General features: G+C 39.7%; 1 protein-coding gene across 6 annotated transcripts in view; it reads right to left on the bottom strand.

The window, feature by feature from the left end:
- The window catches only part of pparg (peroxisome proliferator-activated receptor gamma), a 178,556-nt gene that overhangs the window by 35,432 nt on the left and 123,683 nt on the right, over positions 1 to 19,441 (bottom strand). For 4 of the 6 annotated variants that reach the window (XM_060835531.1, XM_060835526.1, XM_060835528.1 and 1 more), the window contains one exon: positions 17,566 to 17,633. The exons of the other annotated variants lie outside the window; for them this stretch is intronic. The gene's annotated coding sequence lies outside the window, so the exon portion shown is untranslated. The remainder of the gene's footprint in view (positions 1 to 17,565; positions 17,634 to 19,441) is intronic. 6 annotated transcript variants of the gene reach the window in all.

Here is a 19,441-nt window from a genome sequence, read left to right as displayed (position 1 = left end):
CTTCTGTTAATGAGACCCAGTTCTTCCTATTTACCTTGCCCTTGTGTTCCCACATCATCTGCTAGACATGCCCAGATAAATTAGTGGAAGGTTGTGCATCACCAGAGGCTAAGCTAGGTATTTGAGCTGGCATCCAACACAACAGAGAGAGAAGTGATCAGAAGAAAAAGGTTGGATGATAACAAGATTGATAGGATTGACCTCTCTGTTGTGAGAGGGTAGTCACCAAACTCAGATTATTAACATTCAGAATAGGTTACAGGATATCTGGATTCCTGAACCCCACAGAGTCATCAAGCAGCTGAGCATGGTGCCCACACATACATGTTATTGAATCATGAGCTGCAGTATAAATGCTTGAGAAAAAAAAGTCTGGTTGATGATGTGTTTGCAAGAAGCTCGCTCATCAGTATTGTGGAAGCTCAAGTTTGCTGAAGTGAACTGGAGTTGGATAGTATTGAGATAATATGGCCTGAGCTAGGTGTTGCGAATCAGTGGGGTGTATCCCATGTGTGAGGAGGCCTACTCCAGCCCTAGTGCAGTAAAAACCTGCCTGGAAGTGGGAATTGAAACACAAATGCTGTTGATCATAAGACTCCTATAAACTTGCCCGATTGAGATGCTAACCTATGTGACCTGCCAGAGCCTGGGCCCCACGGCAAGTTTAAGTATAGATAAGTGGCTGAGAAGATCCTCTCAGGAAAGTGTAGAATACCATTCCAATGTCTGATCAGTTTTGCAAGAAAAAATTGGACCACTAATAATGTGGACCCAACCATTCTAGCCATCATGACACTTTCAAACTTGCTGATCACACAACTGCTAATAAATGGCCACTATGTGCTACATGTAGGTATTGGGAAGGCAAGTTTCAAATGGAAAGTTTGTAATGGGGTTTTCAACAGTAAGTGGAGATGGTGATCTAGGGCATCAAGCAGAGAAGCTTGAGCAGTCAAGTGGATGCTCTCTGTAGGGAAGGATGCCTTTGTTAGAAAGAGGCCTCATGAAGAGAAATTCCGATAGATTGTGAATTTTCTCAAGCAGATGAGCGCTACAGATTTGTCGCCAAATAAAATCCATTTTCCTAGTCTAACCTGAATTTTCTTCTAAACTTGCAAAAACGTGATGCCAGTGGAATAAAAAGTCCCTGCTTCATGATCTTCAGGCTGTCCATTGTTTAAATCTCATGTTATAATATTTTCACTACATAACTTAGTAAAATTACTCCTGATGTTTCATTCAATTGTTTCTATCATCGTTAACTGGACCAGCCATATAACTACTTTGGCAATGAGGAAGTTTCAGGTTGAGAACTTTTCAGTGAATAACTCACCTTCTGATTTCCCAAGGCTTGCCAACAATGCACAAATCAGGTATGTGATGAGATACTCTCCTCTTGCCTTCACCACAGGCTCACTTCCATTCAGGACAAAACAACCCATTTGATCAGTACCTCATCCACTACTTTAAAACATTTACTCCCTCCACTACCAGCATTCAGTTTTAGTGTACATCCAAGATGTACAGCAACAACACACCAGGCATCCTCTCACTGAACCTTCAAAACTGGTGACCTTTACTACCTAGAAGGACAATGGCAACAGACTGTTGGAAAGATCACCTGCAAATTCCCCTCTAAGATACACACCATCCTGACTTAGAACTATGCTGCCATTCATTCACTGCTGTCATATCAAAACTCTGGAATACCTTCCTAAAAGAACTATGGCTGTATTTAGGGTCCATTGACTGTAGTGATTCAAGAAGGCAGGTCACCATTACCTTCTGCATCTGCAGTCCTCACTTTCTCCTCACCATTACCTTCCCAAGGGAGGTGAGGGATGGTGAACAAAGGCTGGCCTCACCAGTGACGCTCAGTACCACCACCACCACCTTCCCCACCTCAAGAAAGAATTTAAAGAATCTTCCTCATATCTGTTGTGACTTTTTTTTTTAAAACTGTGACTTTAGAGTCATTAGTTATTCTTCTCTAGAGCCTGAAAATTAATGTGCGTTTTTTTTAAAGATTAGATTACTTTACAATGTGGAAACAGGCCCTTCGACCCAACAAGTCCACACTGACCCTCCGAAGAGTAACCCACCCTGACCCATTCCCCTACAATTACCCCTTCACCTGACAACATGGGCAATTTAGCATGGCCAATTCATCTAACCTGTACGTTTTTGGACTGTGGGAGGAAACCGGAGCACCCGGAGGAAACCCGCGCAGACACGGTGAAAATGTGTGAATTCCACACAGACAGTTGCCTGAGGCGGGAAGTGAACCCGGGTCTCTGGTGCTGTGAGGCAGCAGTGCTAACCACTGTGCCACTATGCAAATATTTGGCATATTTGTGTCACATTTCTCATGTTCTCTTTTAGTGGAGGCATTTATTCATTTATTTATAGAACTGTGTTTTAACTGAGGTTATTTAACTGTTGGTGTGTTCAATGAACTTCCTCAGTCACCAGATCTTCATTTAAAATACCTCTAGACAGTGGTCTCACTAGCCAGAGCACCATGTTCCACTTCCCTTTGTTGAAATAAATCTGATTAATGGTCTGCAGTTTCTTCAGCACACAGACAGCACATCCAATACAGTGCAAATTGCTAGATTTTCCACTGAAATAAATTTTCTTTCAACATACTACCATGCAGAAGACAAAACCTACGGCAGGTCCTGGTCTGAAAATGAAACTGCAGGCTGACAAAGTCCTTTTCATTTTGTTGGCTTTCAGTATTACTTGTCTTTTGGCAGATTTCTAAATTCTGAGGGAGAATCCTCTAGTCAACTAAAAGTCAGAATAATTTGCCTCAAGTGATACTATGAAAACGGTCAGATCCTTCTATTCTGCTTTCTTCCTTTAAATAACATTTCCTTCAATAAAACTGATAAACTGGTAAACCAAGACATTATGGGAATGTGAGTGACATCATAAACACAATGATAAAAACTGTGAAGACAGAAAATAAATTTGGATTTTAAACAACTTCATTTACCATCCTATCAACTGGGATATATGCCTCACCTCAAGCCATTCACTGGTTTGGTTAAAGCATACTATTCAAGCATTCCTAATTGTGGTTAAACTAAATATTGAGCTGATTGCAACAAAAAAAAATCCATTAATGATATGGTAATCACTGACTTTATTTAATTCAATACTTTATGCTTTAGAACTACTTGAGATTTACATAAAGCTTACCTTGCCTCAGGACACAAATGAATAGAGAAACAGTCATGAACCTTACATCTAAAGTTTAATGTAAAATGATAAGGATCTACTGGAGATCACATTTTACAGCAGCTTAGCTTTTCAATTATATGCATGCCAACTATAATTTAAAAGGAATTATTCTTCAATTTCATTTCTTCAAATCCTCTTTCTCAGGGTGGTGACAATCTGTTACATGGCTTTCCCAGTGATGCTAATCCTCTGAAACATCAGCCATTCAACAGTATATGTCGTCAGCAGGCTATACTATTCAAACGGGACAAAGTTAAAAAGCACACAACACCAAGTTATAGTCCAATACGTTTATTTGCATGCACTAGCTTTCAGAGCGCCGCTCCTTCATCAGGTGGTTGTGGGCCACCTAATGAAGAAGCAGTGCTCTGAAAGCTAGTGCACGGAAGTCAACCTTTGGACTATAACCTGGTGTTGTGGGATTTTTAACTTTGTCCACCTTAGTCCAACACTAGCTCCTCCGTATCAAATTGGAGGTAGGGTCACGCTTCTGTTCCTCTTACCATCTGATGTCTGTGCATATTCACTTCCAAAAAGGGGTTAATGTGGAGCAAGTACATGGCATTCAACATATGACAAGTTAGATTTAATCAGACTATTTTGGACCTTATGGTTTTGGAGAAAAAAAATCAACTAGATTCATATTCCTTATTGTGATTCAGTAACATCTGGTGAAAGAATGCATCTATGCACAATGGTAAAGGAAGGATCAAACTTGGTTGCAACACACACAGTAGTTAGACAAAAGAATGATCATTTACAGGGTTCAAAAATGAGCACTGACCATATCCTGTGGCACTGCTTGCTGTTCAACTATATCTAAGCTAATGGCCTGGAATTTACAGCAAAAATAAAAGGGAGGTGCTCACCGCTGTCAAGGAGAAAAATAGATGACAACTTCCAACAGTGGTGCATGTGCAATTAAAACATGGAAATCCTATTGTTTCTGTCAGAGTTGTCTTGCTGCTCCAGAAGACTAACATCAGTATTTCACCAAAAGACTTGGCATCCAAAAATATACATAACAGTATGCAGTCCTTATTATATGTATTAAACACACCTGCACAGTTAGCACCTGAACATTCAGGTGCAAGTTAACTTTTCATGCTACAATAAGTCTTAATTAGTTAACAACTTCTCCAGCAATGGGGAAAACTCTTTTATAAGTATGAACTCTCATTTCTTATGAGTTTAGTTATCGTAGGAGTTTTAAGACAAATGAAAATTAAATATATTCAATTTGCCCTTCCTCTCTTCCTTCACCACGTTTCTTGCTCTCTTTCTTTTGTGGTCCGTACTTTTTCAGGCATCGAATCAACTATTTAAATACTACAGATTAACTTGTGCAAATTGCTTGAAGAATTCTTCATTTTACTTGGTTAAAGGTAATACACAGTTACTGTTCCTGTTCACACTTGTCCCAAGTTTCCTTTAGAAGGCACTTTGCTGTCGTGGATTTTATATTACAACAGGTTCTACTCAAAAAACACTACTCAATAAATTATTAAAGAAAAAAATGGCTGAATTTCTATTAAATCAAAAGGATTTGGGCTTCATTGCTAGGGATGGATGGCCCAGCCAATGTCCATGCCCATCCCAAGATTTCCCTGAGAAGGTGGTGCTGAGCCACCTTCTTGAATCTCTGCAGTAAATTAAGTGTAGGCACAGTCACAATGCCATTGTGGAAGAACTTACAGATTTTGATCCAGCAATAGAGAAGGAATGGCAATGTCAAGAAAGTGAGTAGCTTGGAGGGGAACTTGGAGATGGAGTTGTTCCCTGGTATCTGCTGTCCTTATTCTCCTACATGATTATGGTCAATGCATTTGGAAATGCTAAGGAGTCTGAGTGAATTTCTGCAGTGCACCTTAAAAAAAGGGTACACACTGTTACTGTGTGGTGATGATGAAGAGAATGAACATTTGTGGATGTTGCGCCAAACAAATAGGTTGCTTTGTCCTGTGTGGTGTCAAGTTCCTTGAGTGTTATTTGAGCTGCACTCATCCAGGCAAGTGTAGAGTATTCCATCACACTCCTGACTTGTGTCTTGGGGAGTCAGAATGTGAAATACTTGCTGCCAAATTCTTAGCCTCTGACCTGCTCTTGCAGCCATATGATTTTTGCAGTGAGCACAGTTCAATTTTTATGCAAACACAACCCTCAAGATATTAATAGAGGAGGATTCAGCAATTACAATGCCATTGAGTATCAAAAAATGATGATTATATTCTTTCATTGGAAATTTAGTCTGGCACTTCTGTCACACAAATGTAATTTGCCGCTTGTCAGTTCAAGCCTGGATATTGTCAAGTTATTGCTGCATTTGGACATGCATTACTTCAGTATCTGAGGGGTTGCAAATGGTGCTGAACATTTGTATATCTAACCTTATAATAGAGGGAAAGTCATTGATGAAGTAGCTGAAGATGGTTGGGCCTAGTCGATGATGATTCTCCTTTAACAAGGTTAGGTTGTCCTTGATTTTTGTTTTGCAGGAGGCTCCAAAGTGTCTGGGTTAATCTACTTGGGAAAGTTTAAAAAAAACACATGTACAATGAAAGGGGAGTGGCCAGTTATCCCAGCTCCACTTTTCTCTGGGTTGATTTGGTTGGCTTGGTTTGGGTTTTAGCAGTCTGGCTGTTCAGAGCAAGAAATCAGTCAGTTTTGAGGCTGCTGGTTAAAGAAACAGCTACATGGAAGAAGGTGTCCCATGCTGAATCTCTCTGCCATCTCTCCCTCTCTGTCTCGCTCACCCTTTTTCTCTCCTGTAAGAACCTGTATTTGACTTTTTCCTTTTTTTGCCAAGGTCTGTTAGTGGGGACTACTGCAAGTATTTGAAACGTTTTGAGGGGTGTGGCCTGGTCCATAACAGATTAGGGGCTCTTTGCATGATTTGTTCCATAGTTCTGACTTGAGATTAGGGTTGTTGGACTCGAAGGCAGTGAGTGGTAGAGGTGTCAGTGTTTTTTTGTTCTGGGTGTTGATTTCCTGATGAAGGGCTCTGGCCCGAAACGTCGAATTTCCTGTTCCTTGGATACTGCCTAACCTGCTGTGCTTTAACCAGCAACACATTTTCAGCTCTGATCTCCAGCATCTGCAGACCTCACTTTTTACTTGTTGATTTGGTTGGTTTAAACAGTGCTTGGGATAGCAATCATGATTTGGAGATGCCGGTGTTGGACTGGGGTGTACAAAGTTAAAAATCACACAACACCAGGTTATAGTCCAACAGGTTTAATTGGAAGCACACTAGCTTTTGGAGCGATGCTCCTTCATCAGGTGATAGTGGAGGGCTCGATCGTAACAGAACTTATAGCAAAAATTTGCAGTGTGATGTAACTGAAATTATACATTGAAAAATTGATTGTCTATTAAGCCTTTTAACTGTTAGAATACAGTGATAGTATTCTAACCCTCCACAATCACCTGATGAAGGAGTGTCACTCCGAAAGCTAGGGTGCTTCCAATTAAACCTGTTGGACTATAACCTGATGTTGTGTGATTTTTAACTTGGGATAGCAATGGCTCTTTTCGTCACCCAGAGCTTTCTGGGGTGGAAGAAGTGACTTCGAGGTTTTTTTTCCCCCAAAAGGTATTTAAGACCAAGCTGCTGAAATTAGCAATTAGTTGGTGCTGCCTCATTCCATGAGGAAAGGAGAGACAATTATAGCAATTACTTAGCATTTAAATTTGTTGGAAATGCCATTGGAATCTTTAGAGATGGCTAAACTTCAATTGAAAATGAAGCAGCTTGAATTAGAGGCAAAAGACAAGGAAAGGGAAGCAAATGAAATAATTTGAATCATGATTAAAAGCAGTGGAAAGAAAAAGGAGAGAGAGAGAAAAAAAGGAAAGAGGGGGAGTTTGAATTACAGAAATTAGCACTTAGACAGGAAAGTCAGCTTAAAAGGATGGAGGTGAAAGCTGAAGATAAGCTCAGTGATTGAGAGAGTGAGGACGAGCAAACCCATGGTAGGCAAAGGCCTGGTGAGGATCTGTTAAAATCTATTCATACATTGCCTAAATTTGATGAGAAGGGTGTGGAAAACTTTTTCATCTCATTTGAAAAGGTAGCTAACCAAATGTGGGATTTGTTGATTCAAACAGAACTTGTAGGTAGAGCGAGTTAGGTATTCACATCATTATCAGAGGTGGTTCCTGGGGTGTATGAGGTGGTGAAGAAAGCCATCTTAAGTGCATATGAGCTTGTGCCAGAAGCCTATAGACAACGTTTCAGAAATCTAAGGAGGGACCCTGGTCAAATCTGCATTGAGTTTGAAAGGATCAAACAATGTAATTTCGATAGGTCGATAAGGGCATTAAAAACAGAGCATACCTATGACGCTCTGAGAGAGACAATTATTTTGGAGGAGTTCAAAAATTTACTTCCTGAAGTAGTGAGAACTTGTAGTAGTAAAAAATGAGGTCTGCAGATGCTGGAGATCACAGCTGCAAATGTGTTGCTGGTCAAAGCACAGCAGGCCAGGCAGCATCTCAGGAATAGAGAATTCAACGTTTCGAGCATAAGCCCTTCATCAGGAATAAGAGAGAGAGAGCCAAGCAGGCTAAGATAAAAGGTAGGGAGGAGGGACTAGGGGGAGGGGCGATGGAGGTGGGATAGGTGGAAGGAGGTCAAGGTGAGGGTGATAGGCCGGAGTGGGGTGGGGGCGGAGAGGTCAGGAGGAGGATTGCAGGTTAGGAGGGCGGTGCTGAGTTGAGGGTTGAGAACGTGGCTGAAGAGCTTCTGTGCAGAGGAGATGACCTGGGGGGTGCGGTGAGAGAGTAGAGCAGTGAGTTAAAACAGCAAGATTAGCAACTAAGATGGCTGATGATTATGAGTTGGTCCACAATCAAAGTTTGGCTTCAAAAATCAATTTCAATCCGTGAGGGACAGAAATTGGGCAAAAAGAAATCCTCACGTGGAAAGGGAAAAGTTGACCTTGGTAAAGATAATAAGGATAAATTACCACAGAGTAAAATTACCACAGGGTAAAAAGGAAACCCTTGAAGGGGTCAGGGAAGCTAAAAGCTCTAGTGATTTCACTGCAATAAAGTAGGCCACGCGAAATCAGTGTTGGTGGGTAAAAACAAAAGCACTGAAAGGCCAGATGTAGGAAAACCAGATAAGCCAGTGAATTTTGTTGGAGTGGTAACAGAAAGCACAGTGGAGGCTAGAAAATTGCACCAGAATGTACAACCTGGTTGGAGGAAATGCCAGATCTTCTTAAACCATATACCTGCAAAAGGTAGAGTTTATTTGTATAGGAGCAGCAGATAAAGAGGTTACAATATGAAGAGATATAGGATCCTCTCAATCTTTGTTGAAAGATGAGGAGATGCGCATCTCCGAAGGACCACTGCCAAAAAGATGCTAGTAATGGGAATTCATGATGAGAAGTGCTCAATTATGTTGAGTGAAGTTAGTGTCCAGTGAAGAGGGGAGAAGTCATGGTAGAAGTACTGGACAAACTCTCAGTTCCAGGAATACAATTCGTCCTTGCTAACGATATAGCTGGTCTATTGGTTGAAAGCCCAGTGGATACTCAGGAACTAAACTATTGCAGGACACATATCCTGGGATTTTTTGTCCCTGACTGTGCAGTAACGTGGTCACAAAAATCATCAGTTGAAACAAGAGAGATCAATTAGATTACTTACAGTGTGGAAACAGGCCCTTTGGCCCAACAAGTCCACACCGACCCGCCAAAGCGCAACTTACCCCCTACCCCTACATTTACCCCTTACCTAACACTAAGGGCAATTTAGCATGGCCAATTCACCTGACCCGCACATCTTTGGACTGTGGGAGGAAACCGGAGCACCCGGAGGAAACCCACGCAGACACGGGGAGAACGTGCAAACTCCACACAGTCAGTCGCCTGAGTCAGGAATTGAACCCGGGTCTCAGGCGCTGTGAGGCAGCAGTGCTAACCACTGTGCCACCGTGCCGCCCATCAATGAGTACAGATAAGAAAGTTGAAGTGGAATTAGCTGAGACCCTGTTTGATCAATTGGTTGAGAACAACCAGGAGCAGATAAATGACAAAGTAGACATCTTTATCGCAGATAGATTTACTGCGTCACAGAAGAAAGATCAAAATTTAAAGTGACTGTATCTACAAGGATAAAGAACCCGAATGAATCCATGAATGCTACTATCTTAAAAATGATGTCTTAGTGAGGAAATGAAGACTACCACATATTCAAGCATCTGAGAAATGGGCAGAAGTTAATGAAGTCGTATTGCCAGTGGGTTATAGAAAGTTGGTGTTATGGGTGGTGCATGAACTACCAGTAGGGGGTCATTTAGGGGTGAGAAAAACTCAAGCCAAAATAACAAAACATTTTTACTGGCTTGGACTGCACAAAGATGGTGTTGAATTTTGCCAGACATGTCATAAAATGTCAGGTAATTGGAAAACCACAGGCAGTGGTTTTGCAGAAAACCTCCATTTTTAATACCTATTCCTGCCTTTGAGGAACCTTTTAAAAAAAATAGGACCCCTAACTAAAACAAACTTGGAATCTATTAGTTAACAATAATGGATGGGTCCACTAGATTTCCAAAGGTCATTCCATTCTGCAATATCACCACTAAAAGCATTGGAGAGGAGTTACTCGATTTTTCACTGCATACAGACCACCCACAGAGATACAATCAGATCAAGGGTCAAACTTCACATCAAATTTTTCAAGTTATGAACAACTTAGGAATAAAACAATTCAAATCCACTGTAGATCATCCAGAATCGCAGGGAGTGCTAAAAAGGTGGCATCAGACATTAAAGACCATGCTGAGGGTTAAGAGTCAACACCACCCAGATGATTGGGATAAGGGAATTCTGTTTGTACTTTTTGCGATCACAGATGCACCAAATAAATCAACCAAATTCAGTTCAATTGAATTAGTTTTTGGGCATAAAGTGAGAGGACTACTAAAATTGATTAAGGAGAAATCGGCAAGTCAAAATTCACAGCTCATATTTGGACGGTGTGTCAAACATTTGGGAATGATTAAAGCAGGGGAGTTGGCTGGACAGCATTTACAGTATCATGGCATGCAATGCAACAGGAATAGACAAGAAATCAAAAACGCACAACTTTGCTATCGGAGATAAAACCTTAGTGTTACTTCCAGTGATAGGTGAACCTTCAAAAGCAAGGTTTAATGGTCCTTATCAAGCGGAAAGGAAATTGAGTGAGGTGCACTGCTTGAGAGGGACTCCAGACAGAAAGAAATCTCAGTGTATGTCATGTGAATCTGCTTAAAGGTATTTTGACAGGGAAGGAAAGCCAAAAGGAGACTGTTATTGTTTACAGCTCAGAGTGAAGAACCAAGTTCAGAGGATTCTGATTTGGACATTTCTCAAATTAAATTGGACAATGAGGAAGTTGCCAAAAATTGGGATAAATTACTGAGTTACCTTCCAGAGGAAAATCGAAATGACCTGAAAGTTATTACTATCACATGGGGAGATATGTGGAAATAAGCTACAAGGTACTAACCTAATTATGCGTCATGTACATATAGGAGATGTTGTTTAATTAAGCAACATCCTTATCGGCATAACCCTCTAAAGTTGGCACAGGTTCAAAAGGAGACAGAAGATGACATAATGAAAGAGAGTTACAGCGACTGGAGCTCACTCATAGTAATGGTGCCAAAGCTAGATGGTACCCAGCGGTTATGTGTGGACTATCACGAAGTCAATGCTGATGAATATCTGATTTGGAAGACTATGTTGAAAAGGTGGGACAAGCAACTTATATTTCTAAGTTAGACTTGCTCAGAGAACACGGCAGGTACTTTCATCTGAAAGAATGAGGTCAATTTCAGCTTTTGTTACGCTGAATGGACTGTATCAGTTTAAAGTCATGCCATTTGATATGAAAAATGCCACAGCCACACTTTACAGACTAACCAACAAGGTCATTTATGGATTACCCAATTGTGTAGTTAATATTAATGACTTGGTGATTTTCAGTCACATATAGAGGGAACATTTATCAGAATTGTTCGGTCGACTTTGGGAGGCAGGCTTGGTGATAAACCTGGCTAAAAGTGAATTTGCCAAAGCCCAACTCACCTTCCTGGGCCATGTTATTAGACACAGACAAATGGCTCTATGGAATGCAAAAACAAAGGTAATTGTGGAATTTCCCATCCCATCGACAAGAGCAGCAGTACTAACATTCCTGGATTGAGTGGATTTTATCGAAAATTCGTACTGAATTTTACCAGTACGGCTGCTCCACTCACTGAATTGCTACAGAAAGGTGGGCTGTCAGAAGGCATCTGACAGCCTGAAAGTTGTGGTAACCATTGTCCCAGTATTAGCCACACTTAATTACACAAAGCCAAAATGGCTACTGTTGCAAGTAAGGAGGGTGTCGATGATGTGCTCTTGCAGGAAGATGAGAAGAGAGAAACACCTATCGGAAACTGAACATTCATCAGCAGAAATATTCGACAGTTGAGGTAAAACAACTTTGAGCTTAGTGTTCACATCTGCCTTTAAAAATAAGAAAAAGTTCGGGTCTAGGCTACCTTCTTAAAATAATTTTTTGGGGAGTGGGGGGGGGGGCGGAGAAGGGCAGCGTCTGGCCTAGTCATGGAGTCATAGAAATGTACAGCATGGAAACAGACCCTTCGGTTCAACCCGTCCACGCCAACCAGACATCCCAACCCAATCTAGTCCCTCTTGCCAGCACCCGGCCCATATCCCTACAAACCCTTCCTATTCATAGTCCTTACCACATTTTCTACTCAACCTTTTCAGTTATATCTATTGTGTGAATTAAGGGCGCTTGTAGTACAATAGTAGTGTCTCTACCTCTGAGCCATGATGCCTGGGTTCAAGTCTCACCTGTTCTAGATGCTTTAGTAGCTCTAAACAGGTTGATTAGAAACTATCTATTCTGAGGTATTCCTACAGAGATGGCTGGAGCTGAGATGATTGACCAACAACCAACACCATCTTCCTCTGTCCTTGGTGCAACTCTAACCAGTGGAGAGATTTTCCTCTATTCCCATAGACTCTAGTCTTGACAGGGCTCCTTGATGCTATTGTTGATTGAATGCTGCCTTACTGTCAATATTATTTAAAAAATGAAATATTTAAATATGATTTGGATTACCAGATTGTAAAATAATTATACGAGAGCAAATTTAATTTTTTTTTTTACAAATGAGTAGTAACCTCTAGCAGGGATTATTTTGAACCTTCTAAATCTTTTAAACTTGTCAAACAATACTCAGTTTTCCACTATCAGCATTAAAGCAAAGTGGGATCTGGTAGTTTTGGCACACTGTCATGACTAAATGGCACCAGATACTCCTCCTTTTGAAGAGGTTGACAATATCATGCAACTCTTTGAATTTTCTTCTTTGGATTTGTATTCCAGTTCACGGACCCTATTCTACATTTTTGTACCAATTCCATTTCTTTGCTGGCAAGTCCTGTTCTATTTCTAATAGATCCCACTTTGCCACGAGGGGAAAGGGTTGGAATGTGACCCAAAGAAATGGGAAACCAGAATTCAGCAGTGCCACTTGAATTCCTGTTGCGTTCAAACAGAACCATTTTCATTGCAGAAAGAACCACAACCCATAGTGTGGGAATACAACTTTGTTGAGTCATTATAAAACTTGGCAGATGACAGTTGTAGAACTGTCAAGTTATTTAAAACACTACCCCTTCAAAAAATATTTTAAAAAGGCTGTTTGTGTGAATAAAATTTGGAAAAATAATAATGCTCAATTGCTTTCCACAACTTATGGTGATCATGATCAAGGACTGGAGAGACTGAATGTACAGCTGAAATGTTCAAATGAAGTCTGTGGAAGACCATCCATGTGCACTTATGTTGAAACACGCAACAATTTCCAATGGACAATTCTGCTGCTTCCTTGGACCCTCCATGAATGCTTCAGACAACTGTGGATATTAGCTGGATTGTTACCCAGGAAATATTGTACAGATTAAAACCTGCCCTAACAGCAATTATCAACTCCACTCCCCACTGACTCACCAATATGCTGCTACTATCCAGCTCCCAAACAAACCCCTGATCATCTCTACTCACCTTACTACCTGGGCGGCACAATGGCTCAGTGGTTAGCACTACTGCCTCACAGCACCAGGGAGCTGGGTTCGATTTCTGTGTGGAGTTTGCACATTCTCCCCATGTCTGCGTGGGTTTTCTGAGTGCTCCGGTTTCCTCCCACAATTCAAAGATGTGCAGGTTAGGTGAATCACCCATGCTAAGTTGTCCATAGCGTTCACAGATGTGTAGGTTCGGTGCATTAGTCAGGGGTAAATATAAGATAATAGGGTAGGAGAATGAGTCTGCGTGGGTTACTCTTCGGAGGGTCAGTGTGAACTTGATGGACTGAAGGGCCTGTTTCCACACTGTAGCGATTCTATTTTACTACCCCCAACTCAATTGCACACCTAACCCATCTTATACATCCATCTACCCATTCACTCATATTCAAAGACTTGAGATTTGAATGTACTATATGATAGTTAGGTACATCCTAGCTTCAACTGGCTCACCTCCACTTTAAAAGAATTACCTGAAGGATGCTTTCTTTAATAACTAGGATCAGAAGATCCTGAAAGAATTGCACAACAGTGCAATTAGATGAACAGAATCTTCAAGCACAGCAGCAATCCACTCATGATTGTTACTGCTTAGAAAGTTCAGACCTTACAACTTTATTTTGTTTCATTTAACATGTTCCTCAAGGTTTGCCCATAGCGAGATGGAAAGGAGAGTGAAGGGTGTGGGTGGGGTGGGATGAGATTGCATGGTTGGAGCAGATTACATGATAGTAGGGGTATTAAGTCAGTATGAAGGGTGAGGTGGATTAACAGCACTCTCACCCATCAGCTACCTCCAACCTATGGGGCGACAATCCTGACTCTATTTTGCAACCACCCACGTCTTCCCTATCCCACTTCCTGGAGAGAAGATTCCATCATTCAGGCTAGTTTCTCCTCAGGCTGGCATGTTGAGCTGAAAGATTTCTTGACTTAAGTTACCAGACTCAGGAAGTAAATCGACACCAAAAAATACGATTGTTGATGTCTGAACAGCTGCTCTGTCAAATATTAGAATTTAGATGCCATTGTCTCATTAAAATTACTTTGGTGCAATAATTTTTTTCAATATTTAATAAGGTGGTCTACTTACAATTTAAACTAGAAATCTGTCATGCATTTCATGGAATGCAAGTTCCGTTGTATAGCAGAACACGGTGGCACTATCCAGCTATTTATTATTAAACTGGAATTCATGGCAGTCCAGAGTGTCTTTGGTTATGTTATTCAATCTTCCTCTCTTTCCCTTATAGCATGCATCTCTCCCAATAAACCAACATGATTTCAGTTCTAGGTTTTTCTGTATTTCTATGCTCTGGTTAGAAGTGCCAAAGTTATTCCAAGTACCAACAGTTTACCATGAACTTTACACGCAAGTCAGGCTAACAAGAGGTCCACATGCACAAGACATGTAATAGAAATCCTATGTATCCTACCAGGTGGCCATAAAATATCCCATAGAACTTTTTAAAAAGAGGACCAGATGGTTTCCCCAGTGTTCCAGTCATTTATCTCTTAACGAACACAACTGAAAGAAATGATCAATAATTTATCTCATTGTTGCGTTTCCTGTCTGTGGAACATTGTGGTGTAAAAATTACCTGCTGCATTTCCCTACAGTAGGATAATGACCAAACTTTAAAAAAAAATTAAAAATCTGGAGTTGTAAAAGGCTTCATACAAACAAGTGCAATTATAAACATAAGCAGTGCCCTTTCCAACATTACATAAAGAATTGCTACTTTTCTCATGGACAATCATAACACTTTAGCTTTCAAATAAAGTAGAGACTTTTTAATCTGAAATACACTAGAATGCATAAGAACTGCTTATAACACTTACACAATTAACTTAGTTCCTTGTTTTATATGTTTATCACCCAGTCTACCTGTACTCAAATACTTGCACAAATGTTCAGTAGACCATAGCATGGTTGATTTTTAAAAAAAAAATCAGCTATATATAAGCATTATTTTCTACGACCAGTAATTTATCAATTTCTCATCTTACCTGTTTCAGACATTAGGAAGGTGAAGTTCCTGAACAACTAAACATTAAAAGTGTCGTAACAGAATCTGATTAACCACACTGAAACCTATGTACCTTTATACCACTGAGAAGAGGTGCCAGTATGAACCTTATGAATTACTGGTGAATTAAACAGTCACATGATTTAAACTCTTATGACTTCACACATTTTACACCCACTAAGTTTGCTTTGTGACAATCTGCTAGTCTCTTTCTGAGATAATACATTAAAGTGATAGGATTCCTTGACCTGGTTTTCTCAAAACCTGATATAAATTTGCCTAAGAGATATGTTCTCCAAATTTCTCTATTTATGCAACACACTTCTACAGGGCCAGATCACCTTCTCCTACCTCACAATGATACATGTCAACTGTGGCCAAATTATAAAAGAAACATATGCATTATGTAGTGTTTTAATGCCCACAGGATATTGCAAAGTGTCAATGAAGTACTTTCGGTGTGCAGTTTATATTGAAGTGTAGGAAAGGCAGCAACTCAGTTGGTGCTTGCTGCACACAAATTATCAACAATACGATAGTGGATGGATAATTTTTGTTTGATTTTTGTTGGGTGATAAATGATAGCTGGTACAACAGGGATATAATTCTGATTCTGCCATCAAACATCTCCCTCAATCTTTGCTGGGTAGTGTAAGTAATCAGAAATGTGTTAAAGTCTTCTTGCTTTCTCCTATATCATCACTACAAGCCAACTTTTTTTTCATTTCAGATAATCCTGTACTGGAACCTGCTTAGACAGCAAAGAGCAGGAAGAGAATGATGACAGGACGTGGTTGCTAATTTTTTCACAATCGTATTGGATGCTGACATTGCAGGCAATTTAGCAGACAGGCTCAATTTTTTTTCCCCCTTAGCTACCATCAGTTCTGAGGAACGGTCACTGGACCCATAACATTAACTTTTTCTCTCCACAGATGCTACCAGACCTGTTAAGCTTTTCCAGTAATTTTTGTTTTTGTTTCTGATTTACAGTATCTGCAATTATTTTGTTTTTTATTTATGCTCAAGGCAGGATCTACTCTATATAAAACTACAATATAAAAAAAGAGTGCTGGTACTAAAAACGGAGAATAGGTTAGTACAGGAATCAGATCCACAGAGTGTGAAGCTAGATACTGGTTCTGCCTCAGAGAATTCAGAAGATGATTTAAGTGTTCCAGTCTTGTGTGTGTTTGGGTTTTCTAGGTACTTTATGTTTGAAGTGTGCAAAGGTTCTTTGGAGGGTGTTAGTGCTCTTCAACATAGTACGATTGTAGTTGAGGCATCTATCTGAACAGTAATAGTGGAAGATGAACTTCTTGTCTTGTCATAGGAAGACAGTATTCCTTATATCTCTACCATTCAACCAATGCCCTTTTTGTTGTCCATTAGCTAGCCCAGATTTCTGCAGCTCATGTCAAGATGATGCAGTTTACGCAGAGTTGCTTCGGGTTATCCTCCAAAATGAGTTAGTGGTTACAGTTACTGCAATGATTCATGAATTATTTGTTCACACACAGCTTGCATAGAAAGAGCTAATCAAAGTTTCAGCCTCCCTTCTACTTTCAACAGCTTCTCTTGTTCCATGTGGCTTCCACTAATTTTGAGTCACTTCAGGCCAATTAAAAGCAACTGGTTTGTGCACAACTTCTTAAGTTGGCAAAGTCCTGGTCCATGTGTTTTGGAGTTTTGAAATTTAACAGGCTTCAAAGCACCTAAAAATGTCTGTTTATAATACTTTTGATTTGTAGTTATTAATTTTTGTTGCTCCACATATTCATAGCAAGTGACAAGAACAGTATAAAATCAGTAGAAATGGAAAACAAAAACAATTTGAACAGATGGTTTAAAAAATTGCCTGTTATTCAAAGGCTCATAACTGCTAGAATATGGTAACCCAAGAGGCAGTTCTAGATGACTCAAGCACAGGAATAATGTAGAAAGTGAGGCAAAGATGACCATTTCCAGAGACAATGAAGGAGACTGCGTAAGAACCAGGAGATTTTCACTTATTGGCATGGTTCAATGAACATAGAATTTATGAGTCACATAAGCAGATATTAAGCCAGATGGCCAAAAGCTTGGTCAAAGAAATAGGTCTTCAGGTGCATTTTAAAGGAGGGAAGGTAGACAGATTTTAAAGGAGGGAATTTCAGAAATTAAATTTTAAAACAACTTGCCTGTCAAAACCAGGGTTTTAGTGAAACACAAATAGAGTGCTGGAGAAATGCAGTAGGTCTGGCAGCATCTGTAGAGAGAAAGACAGAGTTGATATTGAGTCACTCCAGCACTGTACTTCTGTTTCTGATTCCCAGTATCTGCAGTTTACTTCAGGGTTTTAATGACCCTGACCAAGCAGCCATGATAGACCTGCAGGGAGCTGACAGATTTTTATTGCTAACAAGGACGCTCAAAGTCACATACAAAGATTGAAAACTTAGGATTTGCTTGTAGAACTTATGGAGTAAATAGGACAGGGCAAGGAATAGGAATGTTAGTAAAGGGTTCCAATTATTATTCTAGAATGCAAGGTTACCCTTTTGAATTGTTTTGAAACAGAATTTACATGAGTATAGTCAAGAAAAAGAAAAAACAATTACAAACTTACAGCCTGATTTACAGGCCACAAAACAGTAGTGATATAAAAGAGCTGCTGACAACTCATTATATATATTATACACAGACACACACAGAGATCAATAATACTGGTTAATTTTAAGTATTCAAAAATAGACTAAAATAAAGATAATTAATTCTTTCAGTATCAGTATATTTCTAATCATACAATGAATGAAGCTTTACTTAGTTCAATACTGGAAAATAAAGTGAGTGACTAATATGAGAAGAACTACTCAGAAATAACAACCACATCACAGTAATATTTGACTTAAGAATAGAAAAAAATGTTCTGGACTGGGAAAAGTAAAGACTAATCAAGGAAGAAGGATTTCAGTTCAAAATTACTTGTGTGGAAAACTAAGAAAACAAGTTAATGATCAATGATGAGAAATTTGTGAAATGGAAAATGAGCAGTGGCCTCGTGGTATTATCGCTGGACTGTTAATCTGGAGACAGAGTGTTCTGGGGAGCTGGTTCAAATCTCACCACGGCAGATGGTGGAATTTGAATTCAATGAAAAATCTGGAATTATGACTAAGAATCCATAACTGATTGTTAGAAAAACCCATCTGGTTCACTAATGTCCTGTAGGGAAAGAAACTGGGCTGGCCTATAAATGACACCAGACCCACAATAATGTTGTTTACTCTTAACTGCTCTCTGGGTCGTTACGGATAGGCAATAAATGCTGACCTAGCCAGCAATGCCCTCCTCCTGTGAATGAAGTTTGAAAAATGAAAAAATGTGAGCTGAATAGAGGTTAAAAAGTGAATACATTCTTGTAAAGTGAAAAGGCATTTCAAAAATATTAGAATTGCATAAATAACAACATTTTATCAATTAAACAATAAAATGTAGTTTGTGGAGCAAATAATACTGTAAGCAGTTTAAAACTGAATAACCCATCATAATTAGTCACTTACTAATGGTCCTTCCAATTTCCTCACTGATAAGATTGCTCAATAAAACTGTATTCAGACTTCTCGTGTAATTTTTATTTAATTCTGTGTACAACATATTCGATTTTGTGCTGGTTTAACTGATTTCAATAGCAATAAAAAGCCACAGGTACCATATAGACTTGGAAACCACAGACAGGAAATGAGGGGTTAGTAGTTGAACAGACAAGGCTGTGAACTTCTGACCTTGGCTATAAGTGCACTAAAATCCATGTCTGAAAAGCTAATACATGTTGCGGTGTGCCAACTTTCTATACCATGCACGCAATGTAGCAAGCACAAAACACTGAATTATTTTCAGAAAGGATCCACCATTAAAGTCTTTTATCACAGTTTAGTAAAATGCAGTTGAATCATAGAATCAAATCTTGTTCATCTGCATAAGCAATGGAATTATCACAAGTACTTTAATGTGTAGCCTTTCTGGGTCAATGATAAGTGATAAACCTTCATGCACCCACTACACTTTAATTCTAAG

Source organism: Hemiscyllium ocellatum, chromosome 14, assembly GCF_020745735.1.
Source record: "Hemiscyllium ocellatum isolate sHemOce1 chromosome 14, sHemOce1.pat.X.cur, whole genome shotgun sequence".
Lineage (NCBI taxonomy): Eukaryota > Metazoa > Chordata > Chondrichthyes > Orectolobiformes > Hemiscylliidae > Hemiscyllium > Hemiscyllium ocellatum.
The sequence above is the reverse complement of the archived record's forward strand: the minus strand, read 5'-3'. Positions and strand labels throughout refer to the sequence as shown.